The 27,114-nt window shown below is 33.7% G+C and overlaps 1 protein-coding gene across 4 annotated transcripts in view; it reads left to right on the top strand.

Annotated features, from left to right (window-relative positions):
• Nucleotides 1-27,114, top strand: part of LOC106664028 (acid sphingomyelinase-like phosphodiesterase 3a) — a 794,759-nt gene that overhangs the window by 474,789 nt on the left and 292,856 nt on the right. For all 4 annotated transcript variants that reach the window (XM_024226658.1, XM_014389387.2, XM_014389388.2 and 1 more), the window contains one exon: nucleotides 15,302-15,361. The gene's annotated coding sequence lies outside the window, so the exon portion shown is untranslated. The remainder of the gene's footprint in view (nucleotides 1-15,301; nucleotides 15,362-27,114) is intronic.

The following is a 27,114-nucleotide window of genomic DNA, read 5'->3' as shown; positions in this document are numbered from 1 at the left end:
AATTGTTTAGCGATTAAACTTAGAGGGCCATAAATTGTGGCCATCTCTTATTCTTAAAAGAAACTGATTGGATTCAAGATTAAATGATAGGATAAATGATGATTTGGATTTGGATTTATATAGGCTCAAATCCGCATATGTACATATATACTAGCATGTGCAGATTTGAACCTATAGGCTTCTCGCTTTTGCTATTTACAGTAAATTTACAGCAGACTGGAGAAAACTAAGCTAACTGAGGGTCGATGGGGATCTCGATTTTCCGCCGTAGACCCTCTCACACCTCGCATTCACGCTAATAAATACATTCACACTCAATACAAATTAGGTATACACTATTGTTACTATATTCAATAGAACAACCCGTTTCCTCCAAGAATCCGAACAGGGGACCAATTACTACATTGCACAAGCACAATTCTCAAATCTGGTGGCACTCCTGCGCACTCTCTGTAAAGAGCCAATGAATTGGAACCTTCAATTTATTTGGACGCATCGAACAAAGAAACGACCTTTCTCTACATGCCTGATAATGATGATTTAATTGATAACTAAAATACTGCATATTAAATTTTCCTTATATTCTAATCTTAATTTCTAATGCAATATTACAATCTTATTTTCTTATCGTTGTCAACATAGTAGGGTTTTGAAATAGCACTCATTTCTTTCACACGTCACCAAGTTCCAATTGATGTTTTATGTCGAGTTAGAAATCACGAAAATTCCGAACATTTTAATGAAATTAACCTTTATGTAAGGTATTGGCTGAGATAAGAAAGTCAGTGTGACGAGCGGGATTCGAACCCACGACCTTCGGCTAGATACGCCGCTGCTCTACCACATGAACTATCGTGACTTCGATCCACAAGGACACTAACTTCCCTGTCCCAACCCACCTTTCGAATTTTCCCTCCTTCTTGTCATTTTTAAAATTTCGTGTGATCTATTCGATTCTTGGCGAAAAATGAAATGGCCAGGGATAGCTTTAGTAAAGATTTACTTCATTTTACTTATTAAATTCATTAGATATTGACACATCCATTAGGAGGGAATATTCCAATGGTGTGTTGAGATGGGAAGTTGGTGTCCGAGTGGATCGAATTCACGATTGCTGAAGTGGTAGAGCACTGGCGTATTAACCCGAAGGTCGTGGGTTCGAATCCCGCTCGTGACACTGACTTTTTTTATCTCAACCAATAGCTTACATAAAGATTAATTATTTCAAACATTAATTTCATTATTGATTAGAGCAGTTTACAACATTTTACTAACATTGCACATCGTTCTTCAATATGTCAATGTCTCTAAAATGTGCAATGTTTAAGTATTATCTATTTTTATTGACGTCAATGATTATTGGAATTATTTATCCTATCACTATTTCTCACAACCTTCTTAAAAGTTTCTAAATAAAGATTATCAAGATTTATTTCTTTCTCTCTCTCTCTCTCTCTCTCTCTCTCTCTCTCTCTCGCTCTCTCTCTTCTCCCCCTCTCACTACCTCTTTGTTGTGTACTTATACCTATACAGTACTCAGATATTTTGTTTTTTCTTGCTCACTGTCTTTCGATCACTCTCTCTTTTCTTTCTAGATTTCTTTCCTCTTTTCTCCCTTTTGACCAATTCTTTAAATTTGTCTGCACTTTGACCTCATTTCACCAGAAACGTACACACCATACTTCCGTAGTTTGTCTAAATACAAAATGATTCTCATTTAGTATTTCATAAAAGAGTGCCTTCAAGTCAATTTTTATTGATAATTTTATTTATCTGTTTGGTACGCTTGTCCAATTAAAAACTAAACATTAATATTAATGTTTGCCTTCTTAAAAGGGGTTAATGTTTCAATCCTTTCTAAAATGAATAGCACGATATTATTCTGGTGAAATGCGCCCTAATGGACATTGATCAGGTATTCCTTGTGATCAATGTAGCAGACGATAAAACATTGATCGGCCCTTCGTGTTAATAATTTTTCTATTCTATATACGAATACGATTCCCAAAATAGCGAAGAGGCTTTTTTGTTTCCCTTCAGGTTCAGATAGTCAACAATCCAGTACGTTCCAAGCGGAAATAACAATGTTCAGTCTGCATTGCACACATTCTTTTCTTTAACCTTTAATATTTTGAAAGAGGATTTTTTCATTTTACGGTATCTCTGAAACGAAGCCATTTATTTGATCAGTACTTAGAAAGTAATTACTGGTATTTAGCACTAGGAATTGTACATTTCTACAATTCCTAGATTAATATTGATTTATTTTAATATTTGATTGTTATATCAATTATTGTAAACTGTATGAAGTGAACTAAATTCTCTTTTATTTATAAACGATACAAAGTCCGTGATAGAACGTGACATGAATTCTTCAAAAAACTTGGTGGCCGCTGAGTTACACTTTTCTCTATAGCTTCGCTCTATGTTGATCGAAATTAATGCGTTCAACATAATATGTTCCGAGATCTGCGTCGTTTACCAGCGGAGTTGCAATAGCCATCATCAGTGATATGAAATCGCTTCAGGCCGTCTTCCACTCGCAGCCTGTGTAATTATCGATGTTATTGGAAGTTTGGTTGCCAATCTACACGCTATGTTCGGAAATATTTTCCTGTGTGTGCTCTATTGTCAGATTTGTTCTAGATATTTTCTCTTTTGTCAGACAGTTCTTTCCCTACTTGCTTTTGAACAAAGGAAGAAAGGACTCGGTAAAATTTTACGGGTTGCTTCGTAGCTAATGTTTATGTTGTGCGTCTTTAACCGTATCATTGTTGTAATACGATTGGAGTAGATTATTCTGAATAAAGACCTTCGTTTGCTTTTGGCCGTTACTAAATAATAATTTAAATTATTTACCATATTTAAAGCCACAGAGTTATCTGGCCAAATTGAGGCACTTTGTTTCTTTGTCTTATTGTTGTCGTCCAACATATTGTCCAAATATTTCAGTCCATTTTTGTGTATCGATATGGTTCCATTTTTACCCTTATACGTTAAAGAAAATCTCTGAAAAATGTTAACCTTTGGTAATTAGTATAATGAAAATTTTTTTTATCATGAAGAAGACAAATTTGGTATATGTAATAACTTAACTTTGTTTCTTCAAAATATCGGGAATGCCATTCCTATTTTGGTTTTACATTATATACAGGGTATTACAGGGCTAAATGTCAATACTGCCATTGTGGATTCACTAAATTAACCTTAGTTTAGTGCCACCAGAACAAGGTTTCTGTATTGACTTTTTCAGAGATAACATTTTTGTGATTTTAATCTACAATCAGATTTTTTGACCTAAAATCGTTTTTTATCAAGTTCAGCTTCATTATGATGCAAATTCGATCTTTATTTCGCAAACTACATTCAATTTTCTACAAGATAACAATGTTGAAAAATTAACACTTCCGAATACACAGTAGCCGCCCAAAAAAGTAATACATATCAAAACTCATATATTTATTTCAATATTCCTTCATTTGTGGCTCGTGCAATGTGACATTTTTTTATCAAAATCTTTGGGTATTACACCAAAGTTACCTTCTTTGTCTACTTTTATAAGTATTCCAAGGAAATATTCACTTTCGCATATTTTAGAACTTTTCTTAGAGAAATTTCCTTAGGAAAGTTCAAAAATTGATATCGAACCCAAGGAAAACAGGAACACAAGATCATCGTACATGTCATATTTTTAATGAAAACATTTATTAGTTAGTAACAAAAATTAGCTACATTCTTCTCGTCATGGTCAGCAAGGAGCCCTGGTTTGATCCCACTAGATTTTTACATATGGGGAACTCTGAAATGCAGTCTTCGGCATAACCGTCGAAACCAGAGAACATCTCATAGAGAAAATTAAAATCACGTGTAATGACATGAGCGAAAGAAAGGAAGAAATCTCCATGCAGTCTGTTGTTCTAGGATCGCGCTTATTTATCCGATACGAAGGAGAGCATTTCGAAAAATACATAGGTTAATTTGCAAAAAATGCATGAATGAAGTTTCATTTTCGTTGTAATTGTTCTTTAATTATGTACACTTTATGAAAAGAATATCTCTGATTTTGTTGCCAACTAATAAATGATATTGAAAATGTGACACGTACGATGTTCTTGTGTTGTTACTTTCCTTGGATTTTGATATCACGATTTTCAACATTGCAAACGAGCTTTCACTGAAAAAAGTTCGAAAAAATTGAAAAATGAGTATGTCCTTGGAATACTTGTGAAATAACGCAACTTTGGTCAAATCCTCGAAAATTTTGATGGAATGAAATTGCCATGAAAAGCCTTTATTTGCGTATTTTCAAGAAAACAGAAACGAACAAATAACATGTTTTTTTCCGTTTGTTATTCTTTGAGCGGATACTGTGTATTCGAAAGCGCAAATTTTTCAAAAGAAATGTTGTAATCTTGCGAATGTAATCTATTTTGCGAAATAAAGGTCAGATTTGTATTTTCATGTCACTAAAATAGAGAAATTAAGATTTTATCTGAATAAATTTGATTTTACTTAAGTGCAAAAATGTTTTTATCTCCGGAAAGAGTGAAGATAGAGTTTGGTGGGAATGAACGTTTTATTTAGTGAATCCATCATATGTATATGTTTATTAGGTTTCATGATCCGCTTGACCAAATAAATTCTTTTCAATTAATTAAGGTTTTAGTTGAGATAAAAAAGTCATTGTCAAAAGTGGGATTCGAACCCACGACCTTCTAAATACGCCGCTGCTCTACTAATTGAGCTATCGTAACTTCGATTCACTCGGACACTAACTTCCCATCTCAACCCCACCTTTCGAATTTTCCCTCCTTTTTGCCATTTTTCAAATGTCGTGTAATCTATTTGATTTTCGGCGACAAATGAAGTGGCCACGGAGAGGTATTGTAATGATATACTTCAGTTTAATTATTAAATCCATTACAGTTCGTGGTCCGATAAACCAATTGTCATTTTTCAATTTATTAATATTTTTAAAAGGTATTTGTCATTCATTTGTCGCCGAGAATCAAATAGATAGACAAATGAATCAACAATCCTTTTCATAAATATTAATTAATTGAAAAGAATTTATTTGGTAAAGGTCATACTTCACATGCTTCGTTTTGCGTATTACATCTTTCACGTTAAGCTGACCAAATAATTTCTTTTCTTTTTTAATTAAGGTTTTGGTTGAGATAAAAATGGCAAAAAGGAGGGAAATGTCCGAGTGGATAGAAATCACGATAGCTCAAGTGGTATGGTATGGTATGGTATGGTGGAAGGGATGCTGGGAAGCGGGGCTTGTATTGCCCAGGCACTGCAGCCTTCTGGCTTATTGTACCTTCCCAGTTCCCTAGTTTAGTCAATAGACTCAATCCTTCTTCTCAGAAGTATCAGGTCATTGACTGTTATTGCTGCAACTTGGTGCCCTGAGTCTTTTTCGTACGTTAGGTTAAACCTCCATTGAGCTGTTGCTTCGCATTCGAAGATGATATGAGTGGCTGTTTCCTCCTCCTCATTACATAATCTGCAAATGGGGTCATCGCTGTATATACCCATGTTGTGTAGATGTTTTCTCAGATACCAATGACCGATTAGTAGTCCCACCACTCTTCTGAGTTTTGCCCTCTCCAATTGTAGCAGTGTTTTTGTCAATTTTGGTGAGGGTTGTTCATCATAAGTTTACTATGTCTAGCACCGCTAGAGTTTTCCACTTCTCTCTTTGCTTTGTTTGGATCCATTCTGCGATGGAGGATTCTATTTTTGTTTTGTTTATCCCAAGGATAGGTTCGTGGCCTATGCATGGTTTTGCAGATCCTCCTCTGGCCAGTTTGTCTGCTTCTTCGTTAACCAGAATTCCCCTGTGCCCTGGTACCCAAGATATCATCAGGTTGTTGTGTTTTCCCAGGTTTTGGAGATTTTGGATACATTCACTGACTAGTTTTGATGTAATTCTTTTACATGCCAGTGCTTTAATAGCTGCTTGGCTGTCTGATCTTATGAGGATTTTTTTGTCAGTGTAACCTCTTTAAGATTTTCCAGGACACAAGCGTTCATGGCATGTATTTCTGCTTGAATGACCGAAGTATACTTCCTTAATGAGTTTGATTGCTCATGTTTTGGGCTTGTACAGAAAACGCCTGATCCGGTTCCTTCGTTTGTTTTGGAGCCATTTCTATACCATATCATTGTAACTGGTGCTTTCCTGTGTTCTTCCTCTCCTTTATAGTCTGTTGAGACTTTATAGGAAGTTGTGAAGATTGTTTCCGGAATCATGTAGTCAGTCTCCATTTCTAATAATGGGTGTCTGATTTTATTGATTATGCTTGTATGCCCGAATTGTTTGGTTCCTTTCCAATTTAATTGTTTTTGGAGCCTAAATGTCTTTTCCTAGCCTCTCCTCGTATGAATATTTCTAGTGGAGGTAGGTTTAGCAAGGTTTCTAATGCGTTTGTAGGGGTTGTTCTCACCGCCCCTGTGATACATAGGTTTGCTAATCTTTGCAAGCTGCCTAATGTTTGGGTAGCTGCTCAAGTGGTAGAGCAGCGGCGCATCTAACCGAAGATCGTGGGTTCGAATCCCGCATGTGACACTTAATTTTTTATCTCAACCAAAACTTTAATTAATTGAAAGTAATTTATTTGGCAAGGACCAGGAAAGTTCAATACATGTAATAAGCAAAATGAAGTATACTTCACTAAAGCTCTCCATGGCCATTTCATTTGAGTGAAATTTGGTTTACATTGACAAATACATCTTCCAAAGCATCATTTCTCTCTCTCTCTCTCTCTCTCTCTCTCTCTCTCTCTCTCTCTCTCTCTCCCTATCGTACACGCTTTGCGTATCCGAGTTTAAAGACTTTTCGGCGAAGGGTTAATTGCACTAGAGAAACCAGGAATGTTTTTATTAGATTTTCGTGTAATATCGTCACTCCAACAGAATTTTATATTAGTAAAGAAGGAATAGTTGATGATTAGTAAACATTTAACAGTACTAGTGTGTTTTTATTAATAAAAAATGCTATCTTAAATGAAGTTCTTTATTGAAATATTAAGCTGAGGGTTTTCTGTAACATAATATCTTTCAGCGAAAAGAATAATAGACGAGGAAAAACCTTTGTATAAAACAAAGTATAAACAAAAAATAAAAACAATGCCGAAAATAAACTTCCATGACGGTATTTCTTAGCATTTATACATTTTTAACAACCTCGTCTTAGATGGTATTCTTAACAATTATCTTTTTATAATAAAGACATTCGATAAACGGCTTTGCGTGACAATCAGTAGGGCTTGTAAGTTCCGTGCAGGAATATTGAATCCTTCTAAACAGCATCGTTCCTTTATAAATATAGCAGGTTTTTACAACGTATCGATTGGGAAAAATTGAACCGTGCCAGCCTGACCGATGAACTGATTGCTAGTGAAAGATTAATATCAGATCTTTTTAACTTGAAACGCTTGACCAATTCACTAGGCTCATAACAGCTGGATGGTCGATTCGTCGTTTGAATTATGAAAGAGTTATTATCGATAAACGCATGGGTGGTTTCAAACAAGGACGTGTTTTACTTCGTAATTTCTACGACTCGAATTCATTTCAAATGGAAACCACTTTGTTATGAAACAATCACGTATAACTATGTATTTTTATTTTCTATTTAAATAAATTTCTAAATTTTAATCATATTTACATTGAAATCATAAAATAATTAAGGGAAGCACTATAATAATAAATAGAAAGTGATTTCTTGCATATTATACAAAATCCCAATCGTATATGATCCAGCAATTCTTTTAGAAAGAAATATGGAATAATTTTTTCTATTGTAGTCAATTTACAATACAATTAACATGTTTTGGTTCATAAAACTACACTTGTACGGAATAATTTATTTTTATTAAAGATCAGTTTGAATTTTTGATAAATGATATTTTTTTATAGATGTCAACAATCTATTGTATACTAGAAATTGTTTAAGTTTATACGCTTATTCATGAAAAAAATAAATCAATATGATCGAAAAAATAAAATTTCACTATTGAACAGTTGATCGTTATGTACTGCCCTGTCTTTCTCATTATTTATTTCTTTCTTGCACACTTTTACTATCTGATTTACTCTTTTTTGTACCAACATCTTCGATTTCTATTTCTGTTTTACCAACTTCTATCTTTTTCTTATTCCAACTATTTTCTCTCATTTTCTTATATTCTCTCTACCTCCCTATCTCCCTCTTACTCTCTCTCTCTCTCTCTCTCTCTCTCTCTCTCTCCCTCCCTCTCTCCCTCTCTAACTATCTCAGAAATCAATCAATCCGTCCATTCACCCTTTCTCTCTCTCTCTCTCTCTCTCACTCTCACTCTCACTCTCACTCTCACTCTCACTCTCTCTTTCTCTCTCAGTCTCTCTTTCTCACTTTCTCTTTCTCTACTCCTCTCTTCCTGAATTTTCTCTCTCTCTCTCTGTCTTTCTCCCACTCTTCCTCTCTTTCTTTTTTCCCTCGTCCTCTCTTCCTCTCTTCCTGACTCTTTCCCTTTTTCTCACTGTTTCTCATAGTTTCTCTCTCTCTCTCTCTCTCTCTCTCTCTCTCTCGGTCGCTCTCCCTTTCTATCTATCTCAGAAATCTATCAATCTTTCCATTCACGTTCTCTCTCTCTTCCTCTTCCTCTCTTCCTGTCCCTTTCTATTTTTCTCACTCTCTCTCTCCCATAGTTTCTCTCTCTCTGTCTGTCGCTTTCTATTTCTATCTATCTCAGAAATCTATCAATCTGTCCATTCACCCTCTCCCCTTCCTCCCACCACCACCACCACCTCTCTCTCTCACGCCTTCAATCTATCTCAGAAATCTATCAATCTGACTATTCACACACACTCTCTCTCTTTCTTTTTCTCCCCCTTCTCTCTCGTTCTCCCCCTCTCTCTCTTCCTCTCTTGTTCGATCTTCCTTTCTATCTATCTCAGAAATCTATCAATTTGTCCATTCACTCTATCTCTCTTTCTCTCTTTCTCTCTTTCTCTCTTGCTCTCTTCCTGACTCTATCTCTTTTTCTCACTCTCTCTCTCCCTCATAGACTCTCTCTTTGTCGCTTTTTCTTTCTATTTATATCAGAAATCTATCGATCTGTCCATACCCCTCTCTCTATCACGGTCTCTCGCTCTTTCTTTCTCATGTTCTCTTTTTCTCACGCTCTCTTTACATCTTATTATTTTTCTCTCCTTTTCTTTTTTTCATTATGTTTTTTCATTCATTCTATCTTTAATTATTTCATTTTTCCTTTTTTAATTCATTGTTTCTCATTGTCTATCAATCCATGTCTATCTTCAAACTGTATTTCTTTTATATTATTTTCTTTCTATCTCTTTTTTACTTTTATGTTCTTCCCATTTTCTATATACTTCCTTGTAAGGATTTTTTTGTTCCATTTACTTATGTCCTAATAGTTTGACTAATGAACAATTCAATTTTTAAGATAGAGTAATGTAGAGTAATTGAAATTCATAGTAAACTTTGCCATTTTTTAATATATCTCTGAAATGGGGAATGTCTTTTTGAAATAATTTAATTAAATAAATCATAAACCTCGTGAATTATATTCAAAACAATATTTCCTAATCGGTCGTTAGGATTTCTCTCTTCAAAGCTTCATTGAACCCCAAATGGCTTAGTAAAATTGAAACTGGAAACCAGACGGTTCCGTTAAATGGAAATTCTCTATTACTTTAGTGCAGAATTACATAATTAAGTTTGGCGTACAGTTGAACCCAAATGTTTCTCGCCGTCTTAAGATTATCCTTGAGCATTTCCTTTCAGAATTGTGTTGGTCGTCGTTAGACTCGTTAGAAGATATACATATATAAATATATATGTGTATAATAAATCGTAACTTCCATCAAAACGTTTTTCTCATCCTCATCAGGAATGCGATACGTAATTTGTTCTCAGGATGCATGAAGCAATCGCGGTGGCATCGGGTTTCTGCAATTATCAGACCATCTTTGGAAAGTTGAGCTAAAGGTTCGGAGAAGGATTAAATAAATTACTCCAATTAACCTAGTTTGTTCCTCCTTGTCTCTATGTCGAAATGGCGTCTGCGCTTCTGGCGGAGATCCAATCGTTAAATGAAACGCATAAAAGTCTACGATGAAAGAAAAGTAGAAATTTTTACAGAAGAATAAATGTCTCAGTGAGTTTATTCAGTTTTCCTTTTGTTATTTTCTCAATTCCCTTTTCATGACTGTTTCATTATTACTTGTGTCAAATGAAAAAATTTGCTGTGATGACATCTTAACATTTTTACTGATCAATAAAGTTTAGATTTAAATCAAATAATGTATAATGGTGGAGGTATAAGTCCTACAAACAGCTGACATCACCTCACCCTGCGAGTTGTATTTCTTTTTCTGGTCATTTGCTCTTTGCTTTTTTAATCTGCAGCCATTTGCACGTCTCGTTATGTTACTGACTCTATGCTTTTATATGAAAACTATGTTGTACCGATTAGATATAAAATATATATTATCCCCTTCAATTTTACTTTTCTTTTTTTAGTACGTATTTCGCGTCAACCTCCAGCAGAAGGCATGTACCATCTGTCTAATGTTCATGTACTTAATTTTAGTTAAAAAATAAATCTTAACAACCACCTACAGAACAAAATAACAACAAGAATGTTATCAATATTTGATAATATAGTTTTTTAATTATTTAAAGTTTCATTAATATATTATCCTTCGGTCAACGCCGTGAAACACCCGGATATGTACTACAATCTCTTGTCATTACGACCCAACTCTGTTTTTAAGTGCAATGAGACATATTTTTCAATTTTTTTGGAAAATATGAAGAACTTATATTAAAAGTTCTTACTTTTATTAACCTTGTAGTATACAAAACCGCATTTTTGTTTCAAAATAAATTCTTTCAAACATATTGTAATCACAATAAAAAACAGCTTAGCAAGGAAAAACTCGAATCCCAAAATCTTTCTTTGTAAAAAATTAACTTCCACTTTTTGATATAATCTACGAAACTACAGTCAAACTTCTTCGTAAAGTGCAAATTACATTCTTAAAAAATTAAAATGAAAAAGGTAACCACAAAAATGGAACACATTATCACAAGGAACAAAGATGACATACGTATTCCGAAAAACGGAAAGCAAAGAAGGAACACAAATCTGTTTTTGGACATCACTGCTCGAAAAATCGATGGTCTAAATAGACGGCAAAATATATCTGAGATATTAAGTTTCGAATCCGTCATAACGCCGCTAAAAAATAAAAGGCCCAGCAAAGCTTTCAACGTCAAGACCATCTGCGGGCCCAATATAGTGCTGGTCAGACCTGTAGTGAGTTTTTTTCTATAAATCTCTTCATTGGTATATTTTACAATGACGTCAATCATGGCTTGGTTGATGAACTAGGAATACAATGGTTCCTCATCTACAAGCTTCCGAGCATTTCCTTTGGAACTAGGCAAATGGGTAATCATATTCTTTGAAGACACCCTGACGTTTATGGAGGTTAAAAATCGGTATCAGACCAGATAGTTTCGCCATCTTTGCCCAACTCAAAGTTTCTGCTTTGTAGACTATGTTCGGAACCGAAATTTGAAATATTTTCTGGTCCTCCGATAGCGCATCGTATACAGGAAGAACGTCAAAAGCGTCAGATTTTTCATTGTCGTTTGGAAACAAATCAATTTCATCTACAATGTAAGTTACTTCTTCAGAAAAGAAATTCTTCGTTTTCATTATCACTGATCTTTCTTTTTCACGTCGAATTTTTTTGTTAGTTACAAAATGTGAGCTATTTGCCATAGATGAAACAATCCAGAATGTTTACAAAGAAAAGCATCGAGAAAACTAATTACATTTATAGGAAAGAAATTAAATTTGATCTAAAACTAAAAGACATGTCGTACACCGTGGGGTAATATTGACCTATACCAAGATTTTTCTTACTGTATTCGAATATAGCAAGGTCACTTACCTGTGAAAAGGGTTCCAGTTGCGTCCACGTCTACAGGAAGACTAGAACGAAAGCTTCTCATAGCATTCAATTAATTAAGGTTTTTAGTTGAAATAAAAAAGCCAGTGTCACGAGCGGGATTCGAACCCACGACCTTCGGCTTGATACGCGGCTGCTCTACCACTTGAGCTATCGTGACCTCGATCCGCTCGGACACTAACTTCCCATCTCAACACCGCCTTTTGAATTTTCCCCTCCTTTTTGTCATTTTTCAAATGCCGTGTAATCTATTTGATTCTCGGCGACTAATGAATCACCAATACCTTTCATAAATATTAATTAATTGGAAAATCTTAATTGGTCAATCGGAGCACGAACTGTAATGGATTTAATAATTAACCTGAAGTATATCTTTACGAAAGCTCTCCGTGGCCATTTCATTTGTCGCCAAGAATCAAAGAGATTATACGGCATTTAAAAATTGGCAAAAAGTAGGGAAAATTCGAGGGGTGAGATTGAGATGGGAAGTTAGTGTCCGAGCGGATCGAGGTCACGATAGCTCAAGTGGTTAAGTAGAGGCGTGTCAAGCCGAAGGTCGTGGGTTCGAATCTCACTCGTGACAATGACTTTTTTATCTCTGACTTTATTAACTAAAAACCTTAATTAATTGAATGATATTAATTGGTCAAGCGGACCACGAAAAATAGTGAATTTGAAGGTTCTCATAGCCTCAACCCATTCCGAACACTACCATCTGACACACGCGCGTTTTTGAAATGTTTGGGTCATTTTGACCCGTACGTTATAGAACAAAGGTTAAATAAGGAGCTGGAAATCTGGCAGACGACGATTTCATGCAGTTATAAGTAGTATATATGTAAATATACTTATTATAATTATCAAGCAAGAAATCAATAATAATAGTTAAATCTTATTAAAAATCCGTACTATTACAAAAATCGTACATTTGTTGGACAACCCAATACACACACACGTATAATAGAGAAGAGTCTATTTATTTGGCAAGGACGGTTTTATTAGTTTTGACAGCACACGCTGGACAGTAATGTTGTGTGAACGAGGCTGAAGAAGCGGTAGCCGGGCAATCATTTGTGTGGATCCAATTTCTCATGGGCAAAGGGTCGATCTCCACGCACCCCTCGCCATGGAACCGCAAGAAATTCTGATGGTAACATATTTTCAGCAACAAGGGTTGGGGGTTAACCGGATATTAGAGTTTAGGGTCGGCTTCAAACGTAAATCTGCCGGCCGGACTCGTTCGTTGAAATCGTTGAACGGTTACGGCCAAGTAAACCAAATATCAAGCGAAATATCTTTCCGAACCCCCTAAATGAAATGTTTTAATTTTATGTTTCATCAAAACATTACAAATTGGCCAAGTTAAGTAATTGACTCGGTGTGAAAAAGACTGAATTTGGACTGGCTTCAGTTATAGAAGACAGGAATATTAGATTACACATGACTAATAATAAAATACGCTACAATAATACTAAAAAACGCAAGAAGTGAATGAAAATACGAACATTTTACTTTAAAAAAAATAAAATGATTTGTACGATATGGGGTTAGAACAATGGCGGATAATACTAATTTAGTATTACTAGTTGTACTCGTTTACAAATTTTCACTATTTATACTTTAATGATTTACTAGCGTGTTTTGACAGTTATTTTCAAAATCATGTTTTATCTACGGTTGTGTGCTGTGAAATGGTGTTGTTTTACTGAGGACTTCGCACTCTTAGATTTTACATATGTTGTCTTGTTTTTACTTGATTTCAAGCATCTGGATTGTATTAATTGGTTTTCTGTGTAGATGGTGTCAATTCACTAATTTTTATTGAAGAATTCGGCGTGTAAAATATTGTCTCTGTAAAACAAGAAAATAAGCAAGATCTCCTATCCGATTTTTTTTTGACATCAACAAAACTACTTCTAAAACTGATTTATAGTGATTACCGCAGTTCAGAGATTTTAATGTTATCCCCACCCAAATCACTTTTTGTACAGGATGATTCTGCTCATAGAATTGTACCGTACAAAGTTTTACAAAGTTTAATAAAATACAAAGTTTAACTTAAACTTTGTATTATATAAATAGATATGTACATCGTATTTTTCAATGAAAATAAGTGATTCCTAAAATTCTTGGTATGTTTTTTGTGCGAAATTTTATTGTTACATGTGTTGTTACTTATAATATGTTATATAAGATATGTAAATAAATACCTATTATCAATGATAGGAGCAAGAATCAATAAATTCCCCAGTTAATGGGATACTGTATTTGGTGAAAAAATGAAGAAAAATAAATCTAGCAATATTTTTAAATATACATATCAATTCTGTAGATTTTTTGAAATCATATATATTTATATGCATATACTAATCAATTCTTCTTCTCTCTCTCTCTCTTTCTTTTTCTTTATTTCTCTTTCTCTCTTTTCATTCTTTCCCTTTCTTTCTCTTTCTTCTGTATATTTGTACCTATCATATAATTCATTCTTTCTTTCTTATTTTTTTCAGGTCTTTTTGGGTCTTTTTTTCTTTTTTATTATTTCTCTTTCAAGAATCAATGATTCTCTTTTTGTACAGGATGGTTCGGTTCATAGAATTGTAAGTCCATCCTGAACAAGAAGTGACATACACACTCCAACTCAATTATTTCTATTAATAATTCTCTTGGGGAAGTCAGTGGCCCCAACGGTTTAGATTTTGACACGGTGCTCATCACTGAAAGGTAAAGGTCCCGGGTTCGAATCCAGTGGCCCTGCATTCGAACCCGACATACTTACAAATGAGATTTTTTTGCTTTCAAAAACACCGGCACCACGAGGCTGTTTCGAACCTTCGTAAAATTGCGCTTTATTCATTTCATTCTATATATCTATTCGCATCGCACACTCCATCAAGATATTTTTCTATTTTTCTCAACCACCGTTTGACAGTCGGCGATTTACTTGTTTTCTTTTTAAAATATGAGCCTCTATTGGTCAATTTTTTAAATATATCTATACTTTATCATTTTTAAACAAATAATAAACGTAGTCTTGTTTAAATAGAAACTTACATTTATCCTGTTATATGGAAATTATTCGACTAAAATCATTAAAGTTTCTCCCCTAGAATTTCATACATGAAATTCCACTTTATTAAACTCGTTGGAAACACAATCATAACTTATAGAGTATCGTAGACTCTAACGTGTTATATTTATTATTAAAAATATATACGTATGCTTCGAGATATCGATCATTCTATATATAATTTTATTACATAATCAATCGAGTATGAATTTCTTCTAATGTTCCTCTTTTATGTTTTAGATGAGGCTGGAATGTATTAAAGCCCTCCATTAAACCTCTTTGACACACAACGCCTTTAAGGTAAGAATATTCAACTTTTCTAAACTTGCCATCGGTTGTTGATTTTTTTAACAAAAAGAAATATTATAGAGGGAAACAGAGATTTGAAGAAAAGTTCTTTTAGTTCCAGCACTGTTTAGTACCTTAGTTTTTCAGCTAAACAAGATTTCAATCCATTACAGTTCGTGGTCCGATTGACCAGTTAACTTTTTCTATTAATTAATATTTACGAAAGTATTGGTCGAGATAACATGTCAGTGTACGAGCGGGATTCGAACCTACGACCTTCGGCTTGATGGATCGTGGGTGTCCAAGCGGATCGAAGTCGCGATAGCTCAAGTGGTAGAGCAGCGGCGTATTTAGCGGAAGGTCGTGGGTTCGCATCCCGCTCGTGACACTGACTTTTTTTTATCTCAACCAATACCTTTCATAAATATTAATTTTGTGTAAAGTAGTACAGTCCAAGCTATGGAACTCCTTAAAAGAATTTTTCTTGAAACATAGATTCTCAATTATTGGGATTCCATACCTTAGATTCTACTGTTTTAGACAAAATAGTGATACTATAAATGAAAAATTATTTGAAGATTTCTCTAATAAGAAAAATATGCAGTTTTGCATTATTCAAAGTCTGAGGCCTAATTTAATCGAAAAAGGGGGTAAATGTTTAGCAAAAAACCTATTAGACAAAAAAAAATTTACATGACCAAGAATTGGGTTTTCCAGTTACCGCAGATAGTTATGTACTCATTTCTATATGTCATTGATTGAGTTGAAAATCTGAGCTGTCTTTTTGCCAATGCACAACTTTAACAATTTGGATCAATGAAGCCTTACTAATGTTGGTCGGTAGTAAATTACAATCTACGAAAAATTTCGTTTTCCCAGAGCCTTTAACAATTTACTTAGCAAAGCTCAAGGAATGAGGTTTACCAGGCTTAATAACCAGGGTCAATAAACGGGTTTCTGAGGCTATTTTTTAACAAGGTCGCTCTTTTTCATTTTAAAAATGTCCATTATGATTTTGGTAAATATGGCCCTCGTCGTGTATTCGTTGATGTATTGTAAAGGTTTCTTTTTACCAACCTAGTACACCTCACCCTGATGATATTGTAAAAAAAAAATCTTCAGTATCTGCTCAATAAATACCTTTGCGAAAATTCGAGTTAATACAAAAAATATGGTTATGCTAATGTTTATTTTTAAAATTCAATAATGCCTTTAAACGTATTTTATATTTTTCTTATTTGTTTATATTTTTGTATTACTCTGTGTTTCAAAAGCAAAGAAAATAAACACCGTTCAATTTTTATACTTGTTGATCTAGTTTATTCTGTCAAGTTAACCCTTTTTAATTTTAAATTAACCATTTTTAAATTCATATTGGCTTTATAATTTCACTTTACTGTTTTTTAAATTCATACAAACCTTTTTTAATTTCAAAAAGCCTTTTATTAAAGCATAAAAAATGTAGATTGTATTGAATAAAAAACGTATAATTGCAATTTTTTACAATATAAATTAAATCAGCTCTTAGAAAAACTATATAAAAAATAATTACACTTAAAATTAAACATGAGATCAAATATAATACAAAAATGAATAAATTCTCTTTTAATTTGAGATAAAGTGATGTAAATTAAATCTAAAAATAAATGGTTCTCTTTTTAATATAAAATAATTGTCTTATAAATTGATCATTTTCGTTTTGACAAAAATGAATTAGTAGAACAATCAAAAAATTTTTTTTTGCAGATTTAGTTTTAATTGTCATTAATTTTTCTTTGGTATTTTTAATATTGAACAATTTTATGTTATTTAAATTCACAACGGCAGGAACTCTTTATTTTTATTCACTATTTGGTTTACATGTGTTTTAATTTTAAATAATATTAACTTTGATCTAGTGGTTATTTTATGTAAGGACCCAGTTATATTATTAAAAAATTCTGAAACTAAAAGAAACCTTTATTTTTGTTCTTACTTTTCAATAATTTACTTAAGCCCTGCGCACAATATTAAGATTAAAAGCATCAGCTTCGAAAGATCCGTGGGGTTCCGTTCTCTTCAAGCCTGGGGCTGCCACTGCGCCGTGATTTGAGGGGGCTTCGCCCTGATGAGGCCGGGCTGTACCGTTGACTAGTATAGACTAAAGGCTTAATGACCAATAAGGTCGCAGCCTTTATTAAAAAAAAAATACTTACAACATTATATATCATTTTCAATTCTAATGTTAATTAATTACCAGATAGTTGTCTAAGAGCACAATTTTTTATATTTAAAAAATTGCAATTATCCAGGAATTTTATTTCTCTGCTTCTCCATATATCATGTACTTAGTTTTTGATTCTTTAAAGAAAGGGCTAATTTGAGATTAAAAATGTTAACTTAAAATTAAAAAACGATCAATTTGAAATTAAAATGGGTTAATTTGGAATAAAAAAAAGGTTAATTTCAAATTAAAAAGAGTCAATTTGGCGAATAAATTACGTAATCAATGGCAGATTTAAATTGAATCAATAATGAACTATTTTTTTTTTGCATTATGGATGATTTTTTCTGCGTTTTTACACAAATTTTGTTTGACCATTGATAAAATTTGTTAACTTCTACGCCTTTTTGGAAAAGCTTATTTAAAATTTTCACCTTTAACCTCACCCCGTCGATGGTTTTCACCGTTTTCTCCTTTGAGAAAGCCCACCGTTTTCATTGTTTAGATTCCAGTAAAAGCTTACTTTTTGTTCACTGTTGTTATCAAAGCAAATTAATTCTGTCACTACCCGAATAAACATTTTCTCTTGGGCAACGTTGCAGCTTTGAAACTGCAAACAAAACCGAGCCCGGTCTGAGGTATAAAAAAAACCGTGTACGGTCCCTGATCAATCAACGTCGTCCATTATTTCGACTCGGAGAGAAACAATATTTATGATGTGTCATAATAAATTAATACGGTAATACGAGGATGGATGAAAGCCAGGGGTCAACACGTTACGACCATTATTCAGCCAGGTCCGCATTCGAAACCGCAAAAATAAAATCCAAAATTTGCAAATAAAAAATATTTAATTTTTTTTTTGCTGATAATTAAAAATCATTTCAAAACTTATAAAAAAAGAAATCATTTAAATAGGATGGCTCTTGTCAAATTGAATCAAACCAATTTTTTTCTTATTTAAGTTTTAAAAGGTAAAGTTTGCGTGCTTAGAGGTTACGTTACTTTAAAACAAACAGTATCTAGTTTTACTAGTTTAACCCCAGGAAATAAAAAATAACAACACTTATATCGAAAAATGCTAAACCGGCTTCATTATGAGATAACTGAAAAAACCTTGGATTTTTATTTAAAAAAAAAATCAAAATTATATTTTTTTCAACTCGTTTTTAACAATAACAGGTACGAATAAATAATGATTTTATTTCATATCATTCAGTAATTGAAAAAAGAAAAAAGTTTAGTTGTGAAAGATACTTTTTACGTCTGGTTGTAATAGTATACTTGAATTCGTCATTTCAAAAATATTTTACTTTTCCAAAACTTTCAGAAATTAAAAACGCTTTTTCTTCTTTTTGTATGGGGAGATAAGATCTACAATTTCAAGGTTCCACGATTTTGAAATAATAGTTTTCTAAAAATTCATTTATTATCATAGAAATATAGAAAAATGATATACTGCCTTTTTTATAAGAATGTTGGACGTACTCTAGATTTATTTGGCTCAAAAATCCCTGTAAAAGTTTTTTTTTGCTCATAATTGTAACGAAATAAGCGGGCTGTTTTTTTTTCAGGGAGCATGACCTCTGGTTTGACTTGTTTTAGAGTATTTGGTTGAAAGTAAAAAGTATTGACTGAGTAACAAATTTTATTATAACATAAAACAGATATTTGTTGATGTGAGGAGCGTTCAAGAATTTGGTAGTTTAGAAAATCACCTTCTTCTTTGTTTTGTCGACGTTTCGACCTTTATTCAGGTCATCTTCTGTTCGTCAGGGGCCTGATTAAATTAGAAAACATATGTTGATTTAAAAAAAAATACAATTTAACGTATGAATATAAATTTTAAACCAAGCATTTCATACTGGATTATCTGAACATATTTCTTAAACAAATAAATCCGTTTTTGTACATTAAGTCAATGAATGATTATGTCTCTCATTACCCAAGATTATCTTGGCAAAATTTAATTAGTTTAAAAAAGTGTGGTGATTAGTGACCGTTAATCGATATTTATTTAGAAATCGTGAGATGCGGTCTGGTGTGATGTAGGTTTCAGAAAAACATTTTCTTTATCTTGCCAACGTTTCGATCTTTTTTGAAATCATCTTCAGGGCCTGGGATTTACAAACATTGTTTACATATAACAATTACATTTTGGATGTGGAAAAGTGAATTTATACAATGCAAAATATATTTTTTATATATTCGTTTAAAAAATACGAGAAATATTTATTTCGTATTAACGATAAAAATAAATGTTCGCATTATTGGGATGCATAAATCTGGTCCTCATAGCAACTTTTTTTTTTAAAACATCTCAAAATTTCAAGGAAAATTGTTAGTGAAAATGTCCACTCTGAGGGATGATAATTTTCCAAGACAAAATGAAACGGGATTTGATATTCCCCAATCGTTACAACGTGAGGACTTTATTCGTTAATTCTGGTCTATTTATTTTATTTTTGTGTTTTGTTTTATCTTCGTATTCAGTTTGTATAAAAAATTACTGAAACGAAAGTATTCAGGGGCAGATATAAAAAACAATCTTGAGAAAAGACGGATTTGAAGATGTTGGATTTGGATTTGGATTTATATAGGCTCAAATCCGTACATATAAGTACGTACATGTGCCGAGTTAAGGATTTCGCTTTTGCTATTTACAGTAAATTGCCGGCAGAGTTTAGAATCACCTTCCCTGGGTGGAGGCAGTGCAGGGGCAGTCCTCAGTCTTACCTGTTCACCGACTTTGGACTCTGGGGGGTGCCTAGGTCAATTCAGCACCTAACGCATGCAACATTAAATCTATTGATACTCAACTTCACTCTTAAATACATTTACTCTTATTTACATACCACTTATTCAATTATGGTGTTAGAGTACTCTTCCTCCATCATCCTTTACACATATTATACAATTAAACTAATTGAGGGTCGATTGGATACACAATATTCCGACCTCAGAACACACATTCACGCTAATAAATACATACACTTTCAACACTATCTTGGTATATATAACTGTTATTACTATATACAATAAAACAGCCCTGTTTACTCCAAGAACCAGAACAGAGGATGGAAATACTTGCTGCTGTATTCAAGCTGAAAATTGAAGATCCAGACTAAGTTGATATATTAATTGTTAATGTTTTATCAATGAATAATAAACCATCTTTCAAGAGTAGCTGTTGGACAATTATCGTTATAATTCACCGCGATGGCTTTACGTCCATTTTTCAAAAAATTTGACATAAAGATAATTTTCTTATTCGTGTGGTTTCGCTTTGTTTATAACAAACATGTATACGAAATGAAGAATCAACACACAACTGAAAGTTTCACGGTTTGTTGATTGAACATTTTTTGAACAGTTTAAAAATTATCCTACGCCACTTGTAAAAAGTATTATATTTGTATTCATATAGGCTAAGTAAATTTGCGTGTATTGTCCATAGATTATTTTGTCGCTCGGAAAAAAATTAATACACGCTCCCTATATGGAGCGAGAGAATGTCACGATTCAATTCGACTCGTCGAGCAACTTATTTTTTGTGCTGGAAACATCCGGAGAAATTTGTCCAAAATTAAATTGTGTGTCAACATCGCATAGCCTCAATTGGATAAGGATGATACGTTTACTACGTTTCAAGCCCTCCGAAGGTTGCCGAGTTCTTGGTATGTAAGAGCTTCCCAGCAGGTCCAGCGAATTTTAATCGTCAGAGGCCAAGATCCTACATGATCCTCCTAAGCCATGTGATACTAAGCAACTTTTCAGCCCATTCGACCCACAAATGCTTTCATTTCCTTTTATCATATCATTTATTATTATCGCCAGAGGGAAGGATCAAGGTGATTAGATATAACGGGTATTACGTCCTGGGAATATCTGTTTTGTCCGTCTTTTTCTTATCTTCCAGTTACCAGAGAAAAATTTAGCTTATCAGCGTTGAGATGTGCTAGGTTGATACATAGTAGGCTGGTTGTGTACAGTAGGTGCATAGTAGGTCAGCCTGGTTTTGCTTTTTGTCATCAAACATTTCAGCATGTCAGTAGAAGAATAATAAAATTTTGTAAAAATATTTTCCATGAATAGTTTGAATCATGGTATGGATAAAAAGCAAATACGTTTGTTACTGCCAATGTTTCGACGTATTTTAAGGTCATCATCAGGGCAGAACAATCTTAAATATGTCTACAAATTGGCATAATTAAGATTGTAATAGTCTGTTTAAATTTCTTTGAATAATGATTCAGTCCAAACATGTCAAAGGATTATTCGGAAATCGTGAAATGCGGTCTGGTGTGTTGTAGGTTTCAGAAAAACATTTTCTTTGTCGTGCCAACGTTTCTATCTTTATTGAGATCATCTTCAGGGCCTGGGATTTACAAACATTGTTTAAATTTAACAAATACATGTAGGAGGTGGAAAAACGTGAATTTCTACAATGCAAAAAATATTATTTTTATTCAATCAATGTATTTCTTCTCACTATACAGCGTACGCAGAACATAAACACTTTGAGTGAGTAGAAATACTTTGATTGAATAAAAAAAAACATTTTTTGCATTGTATAAATTCACATGTTTCCACATCTTACATGTGTTTGTTAAATGGAAACAATGCTTGCAAATCCCTGGCCCTGAAGATGATCGCAATAAAGATCGAAACGTTGGCACGACAAAGAAAATGTTTTCCTGAAATCTACGTCACACCAGGCCGCTGTGTCCGCTCATTACTTCATTAACTTAATTACTCTTAAGTTCAAATTGTATTTATAATTTATGCAATCTTACTATTTCATGAGGCGATATTTAAGACGGGGTTTTATAAGGATACGTTTCGAGTCTAATGCTGTTTTTAATGTTATTTCAGAAAAACAGGCAGGATACACAACTGGAAGTTAAATTTTTGTAAATGTAATGTAATCATCGACTAACGGTCACTAATCACCACACATTGCCAAGGATTGTTAAAGTGAAGCTTGACAGAAAAATTGAATTTGCTTTTTCATCAATACCAACCGTGATCCAGATTATTCGTCATAAAAAAAATTGTCGATACATCTAACATTTGAGGTTAAATTTATACGTAGTACGAAATGTTTCCTACATACACATTTTTAAAAAAAGTAAAAATTGTCATTAATGAAAAAATAGAGCCAGCGGACATAAAAGGAAAACAGTTAAAGGTTAAAATTTAATCAAAACGGCTTTTAATATTTCGTTCTTCTTTAGGGAACGACGTTGTTAGCCCCAGCCCTGAAATAATGGAGTGTGTTTGGAAAAGTAGAGTCGTTACGTGGTCCCATGTTGGGCCGAAATGATCAGTTTAAAAAAAAATTGTACGCTTAGGGCTTTAAAACCTCCGTCTAAAGAACTGAAACGTAAATTATGTTCGTGCTCCTAAATTGATCATCAAGGCATGCACGATTATTTCTAATTTTAATATCGAAAATAAGAGGATCTCCAATCAGTTAAAACTTTACAACACCGGGAACATGTTTGATAGATCGGCAATAAATAATTATCAAGAGGTAGAGCAGCGGATATTTAGCCGAAGATCGTGAGTTCTAGTCCCGTTCGTGACAGTAAATTTTTCATTTCAACCAAAACCTTTCAAAAAAAGATTAATTAATTGAAAGAAGAAATTTCGTCAATAGTCCACTAAATATAATGGATTTAATAATTAATTCCTTCTTAATTAATTCGTCCCGAAATTCACACAATATAATACACATTTGAAATTTTGAATGTTGAACTGCGCCACGTTATAAAAGGTAAAAATTTCAAACTAGACTAAACAATATTATACACGTAGTTTTTGATAGCGTATTTCAAGGTATTCAGTTCAAGGTAAATTCAGCCTGGAAATATAAAAAGGACATCCTGAATTTGCAAACTTACTAGAGAACCCCTGGCATTCTAAAATACTAATTAATATCTTTCAATTAATTAAGATTGTTAGCTAAGATAAAAAGTCATTGTCACAAGCGGGATTCGAACCCACGATCTTCGGTTAGATACGACGCTGCTCTACCACCTGAGCTATCGTGACCTCGATCCAATCGGATACCAACTTCCCATCCCAACCCCACCTTTTGAATTTTCCTTCGTTTTTGCCATTTTTCAAATGACATGTAATCTGTTTGATTCTAGGCGACAAATGAAATGGCCACGGAGATTGCGTTTGAGAGGGGGTGGGGTTGAGATGGGAAGTTGGTGTCCGAGTGGATCGAGGTGGATAGTTCAGGTGGGAGAGCAGCGGTGTATCTAGCCGAAGATCGTGGGTTCGAATCCAGCTCGTGAAACTGACTTTTTATCTCAGCTAAAAACCATGAATTAATTGAAAAATATTAATTGGTCAAGCGGACCACAAAAACTAGTGAATACTAATTAATGTAAACGACTATTTAGATTGTATGTTACTATGATGTATGACCTATTAGACTTACTTAAAAAACGAATATGCGTTCAAATTGATATGAAAAATGTTGAGTTTGGTCCAAAATTATTCGAATTGGATTTGAGAAAAATATAATTTAATTTGATTTGGTAAAATAATTTTTTGAAATTGGCTTGTAAAAGGTTTGACCTACAATAATCTTTAATGTGTGGTGTTTAATCACCGTTAGTTAATGTTTATTTGGAGATCATGAGATGCGGCCTGGTGTGACGTAGGGTTTAGAAAAAACATTTTCTTTATCGTGGCAAAGTTTCGATCTTTATTGAGATCATCTTCAGGGCTCAAAATGTGCTTCACGTCATCTTCACGGCACTCTCAATGCGCCACTCTAGAATGATACATCTACACAGGAAACAAACACTTTGAGCGCTGAAGATGATCTGAATAAAGATCGAAACGTATGCACGATATAGAAAATGTTTTTCTAAAAGTGTCAAACCAAACCGCATCTCACGATTTCCAAATAATCAATAATATAAAAAAAAAAGATTTTTTCATATTCAGTACAGGTTAAAAAAATGCACTTTTATAAGTTTTCTATAAATTTTCTTATTTAACAATTTTTAACTTTAGTAAATAAACAATGTAAATTTTTCTTTGTATTTTTACCTGGAAATTTATACATTTGCCACAACTCCCAGTCCAGAAATAAAAAAGCGTAGGTAAAAAAGTGAATAGGACTGGAATAAAAATCGCATATTTACCGGTCAGCCCGTACGTGAATAATGTACTACCTGTTTTACATATTTCTGCGTATTACCGTGGAGCGTGCATGTCATGGAAAGGGCAGAAGTGGCCTGCTTACGATCTCACATTGTAGTCGGCCGTCGCACTTACCCCTGGGCCGCAGTTCCACTAAGTAATCCTCTTCTGCCTCTAATTTATGACTTGACAAAACCGGAATGGACATAAATTCAGTACGTTTGCCCAAAACCACTACGCCATCCAGACCTTCGGCTCCTGTAAAAACCCAGCTTGTCATAAACCTTTATTTGTTTTATCCTGGGTAACACATCAATTTGAAAACATTTCACTGGGGAATATCGCGAAACCAGTTTTCATTGGTTTAGCTAGCCAAGCTGGTATAGTATATAATAAATATGGTATAGTATATATAATAGTAAAAAAGAATACTAGGAAGCGGACTTTGCGCTCCCGATGCACTGCACCCTTCTGGCTTATAGTACCTTCCTAGTTACTTAATTCAGTGCCTTGGATTGTTGCTTTGATGCTTCTCCAAAGATGATATGTGCGACGGTTTCCTTCTTTTCATTACATAATCTGCAGATGAGATCATCGTTGTATGTTCATGTTGTGTAGATGTTTTCTCAGATGCCAGTGACCGGTTAGTAGTCCTACTCCTCCTTTGAGTTTAGCCGTCTCAAATTGCAGCAGTAATTTTGTCAGTCTTGGTGAGGGTTGTTTCATGATTGGTTTTCTGTGTATAGCGTCTCTAGAGTTTATCCACTTTTCATTTTGTTTTGTTTGGATCCATTCTGCTATGGAGGATTCTATATTTGTTTTTCTTATTTTAAGTACAGGTTCGGGGCCTATGTATGGTCTTGCCTCCTGTGCCCTGGCACCCAAGATATCATCAGTTTGTTGTGTTTTTCCAGGTTTTTGAGATATTGGATGCATTCACTGACTAATTTTGATGTGAATCGTTTATGCTAATGCTTTAATGGCTGCTTGGCTATCAGATCTTATGAGACTTTTTTTTGCCAGTGTAACTTCTTTTAAGATTTTTCAGGGCACAAGCGTTTATAGCCTGTATTTCTGCTTGAAAGACCGAAATGTACTTCCCTAATAAGTCTGATTGCTCATGTTTTGGCCTTTTACAGAAAACGCCCGACCGTTTGTTTTGGAGCAACCTGTATACCTTATCATTGTATCCGATGCTGTGTTCTTCCTCTCCTTTATAGTCCGTTGAGATTTATAGGATGTTGTAAAGAATGTTTCCGGGATCATATAGTCAGTCCCCATTTCTACGAATGGAAATCTGATTTTGTTAATTGTGGTTGTATGCCCGAAATGTTTAGTTCCTATCCAATTTGATTGTTTCTGGAGCCTAAATTTTAACATTTACTATCCTCTCCTTCTATAAATATTTCCTGTGGAGGTAGGTTTATCAGAGTTCCTAATACATTTGTAGGGGTTGCCCTTGTACTACATAGGTTTGCTAGTCTTTGTATGCTGCCTAATGTTTGCGTAGCTGCTTTTTGTTGAGATTTGTTCCACCGGATTAACGATCCATAGCTTATTCTGGGTCTTATTACTGCGGCGCGTAGTCAATAGGTCATTTTAGGTTTTAATCCCCAAGATTTGCCTAGGATTCTTTTTGTGATCATTAGCGATATTTTACTTTTTGCTGTAGTACGTTGCTGGTGAGGGTTCCAGGTTAATTTCTTATCAAAGATTATTCCTAGGTATTTAGCCTAATTTTTTATTTAACGCATTTCGTTATACAAACGTAAGCCTTGTATTTCTATATGTCTTTTCTTGATTTCTTAAGGTATATGTGTCGTTAGAAAGCTAAGTTCCTCTTCTTTTAAATGGTATGTTTAAAAGCCTTCTAGCCGTTTTTGAATTATTGTTGTTTCAAACAGATCTTTCCATAACGACATTCGGCCAAATTTTAGGGGTCAAAAATCAATAGATTAAAATTCAAAGTAAAATTTATATTTAGACGTCACTAGATGTGCTAAAATGAAATTGCATATTAGTTTTAAGAAAAAAAATTATGACATGATTTTTTTTTAATTTTTGATTATTGATCAATTTTAATATCTTTGTGTGGTGATTAGTGACCGTTAATCGATAATTATTCAGAAATCGTGAAATGCGGTCTGGTGTGATATAGGTTTCAGAAAAACATTTTCTTTATCGTGCCAACGTTTCGATCTTTATTGAGATCATCTTCAGGGTTCAAAGTGTTTGTCTTCTCTGTAATTGTGCCATTCTTGCGTGTCGTGTTGAGAGTGAGGCATTATATTCACATAGCTGAGTTGTGCAAGTAAAACGGCGAAATAAAAATATTAAAAACGGTTAATTTCCATTTTCAAATTTTTTTGGCGAACCCAGGGCATATAAACGAGAA

The sequence above is a fragment of the Cimex lectularius genome, unplaced genomic scaffold, assembly GCF_000648675.2.
Source record: "Cimex lectularius strain Harlan isolate CLEC.00 unplaced genomic scaffold, Clec_2.1 scaffold26, whole genome shotgun sequence".
Lineage (NCBI taxonomy): Eukaryota > Metazoa > Arthropoda > Insecta > Hemiptera > Cimicidae > Cimex > Cimex lectularius.
This window is presented reverse-complemented; position numbering and strand designations above follow the sequence as displayed.